Source organism: Gracilinanus agilis, chromosome 2 (genome assembly GCF_016433145.1).
Source record: "Gracilinanus agilis isolate LMUSP501 chromosome 2, AgileGrace, whole genome shotgun sequence".
Lineage (NCBI taxonomy): Eukaryota > Metazoa > Chordata > Mammalia > Didelphimorphia > Didelphidae > Gracilinanus > Gracilinanus agilis.
In genome coordinates, this window is record NC_058131.1 from 87932646 (window position 1) to 87935251 (window position 2606).

At 36.5% G+C, this 2606-nt stretch overlaps 1 pseudogene; it reads left to right on the forward strand.

Moving 5' to 3' along the window:
- Window positions 1–1026: 1026 nt before the first annotated feature.
- Window positions 1027–1678, forward strand: LOC123233317 (annotated as a pseudogene).
- The last annotated feature ends 928 nt before the right edge of the window (window positions 1679–2606 follow it).

Here is a 2606-nt window from a genome sequence, read left to right on the forward strand (position 1 = left end):
TTGCATCATTCAAAGGTGCCATCTTTGGACATAAGATAAGAGGATATTACAAAGGAATAAATACTGGCTCTAAAATCAGAATTCCTGAGATAATTTTTGTTTGTGTCAGGAACTTTTCTTTTACATTTTAAAAATAGTTTTTTACATGGACATAGTATGTCTATCCTATTGTACCCTTCTGAAGAACAATAAGAATAAATGAAAAATAAAAAACTCATTATAAACAGGTTTAGTATAGCAAAATAAATTCCCACATTAATCAGTTTAGGAAATCTCTTTTTGCATTTGATGTTCATCACAGGTTTCATCATCAGTCTTCTCTACTCATTGTTTCTCACTGCACTAATGAGAGTTTTAAAGTTTTAGCACTATCATGCCATCATTCTCAGAATTGTTCTATTGGTTCAAATTAATTTCCTTTCATCATGAACTGAGTCCAATTTCCTCTAAAAACTACTCAGTTGGTCTTTTTTTTTTTTACAAAATATTATTATATTATATTCTTGTGCCATAAAATGTTCAGTCATTTCACAATAGAAAGACAATCTATTAGTTTCTGATTTGAGGCATAAAAAAAGCTACTGTGAATATTTTCATATTTAAAGATCTTTGTCTTTTGATTCTTTCAGAGTTTAGCTGAGCCAAAGACTGCCAGGTTTTATAACTTTGGGGGTATAATTCTGAATTGCTTTTACTATAGAAGCTTTGAATATAAATGTTGTCTCTAGTAGTACCTCTGGGGATAGGCACAGGGATTAGAATCATTTATTCATTTACATCTGGAATACCCAAGTGACCAAATTCCCTTTCTCTGCAAATTATAGTTTTACACAGTTGTCTAGACCAGAGGTGTTAAACAGGCAAGCTCTGCCTACATCTGGCCCATGACACTGCCTCAAAGGAACTTAAAATATAATTTGAAAATATTTGAGGGGGAAGCCCTGCCTTCTAAAGGATGGGACCTGACCCAGAATTCCCTCCTTCCTTACCCAAGATGGCGAAGCTCCTCCCGGAGTGGGGGTAGGAATGCGGGAGGAGGGAGGGACCCTGGGCTACAGAGCATGTGAAGCCCTCCAGCCCATGAGAGGGGCTTCTGTTGGAGATCAAGTTGTTAACAGCAAGGACTTTTCCTCCGGGTTCCCTGCCATTACCAACTTCTACAAAGAAAGCATGGATACCCATCAACGAAATTTTGATCTAGGAATTCAAATTGGCTATCAGTGACACAATAAGGCTGTGTTAGCATGAGTTAAAAAAAAAAACGCAGAAGTATTCACAGAGAAGACTTGATCAGCTTCCTCTGTGGAAAAGATCCTCCTCCACAAAACTATAGAGCTCCCTCAAGACTAACTGTAGTATCCTCTGAGTTACTTCACCAGAAACTAGCTCATCTGTAGAGACTGATTTGCAGCCCTTCCATAGAGGCACAGCTCTGCTTCGTCTTGGTGGCGCAATGGCAGTATAAACATTCCTTCAAGTACTCCAGGCTTTCCTACTCATGTAAGCAGCGAATCGAATGCTAGTAGAAGAAGAAATGGACTCCATGATGTAGATATCAGAAAAAAAAATAGCACCCCACTTGGAAAATGGTGGAACTAGAAAGCTTACCTCAGCCCAACATGGCGATGTCATTCCAAACTCACCAACTCAAACGCAACAGAATGTTCTGAACTGCTAAAGTTTAGAACCCTCCATACTGCTTGAAAGCCACCTGATCCTCAACAAACTATTGAAAAGGAAACATGAGGCCATCTTCCCTTGTTCGCTATTTAAGACAAACAAATTCAATAATGATTGCCAAAAGGAAGTTTTAGGTATCACAGTAGATGCCTCTTGTAACTATGGCTCTCTTAAACTCTAATCCTAACAGGACATCAGATATTGTGTAGTAGTTAGCAAGATCGTCATAGGCAAACATGTATCCGTTTGACCTTACTTGTATTCTTAAAGGGAAAGAAAATATCAGATGTTTATTTGGTTAAAGGATGCTTTTTTGTCCTTTATTTCCTGCTGTGTTGAGTATTTTGCTTCAACAGTATTTGCCAGTTGAATGGAATTGTCTAAAACATGACTTGGCATATTTGTCAAATCTACAGGCTTCCATTTTAGTAACTCCATACTTCTCGCACCTAGTTTCTATATTGTAAGAGTGTGCAAGTTATAAATATTGGACTGTGCTTTTTTTAGTTTTAAAAACAGTTGATAATTCTGGTGATTGTGTGATAACGTAAAGAGGTGCTATGATGGTCATGAAATTAATACTTAATATTGAGTCAATATAAGGATCTTTAATGGGAAAAATATTTGACAAAATAAATAAAAATACAATAGAATATAGAAAATGTTAATTTGTATTTTTTTCTCATTCTGTATGTGACCCATGGAGATTTTTATGTATGGTTTAGTGACACTCCTTTCTATTTGAGTTTGATTCTACTGGCCTGAATTACTAAGTGATTAAATGACTTATCCAGTATCACATAGTCAATGTATTTTAGAGGTGGAAATTGAACCCACATCTCCCTGGCTGGAGAAACCATTATTCTATGTAGCCTCTATATTTTCCATATACCCTTGGGCAAATAACTCTTCCTCACATTCTTCAT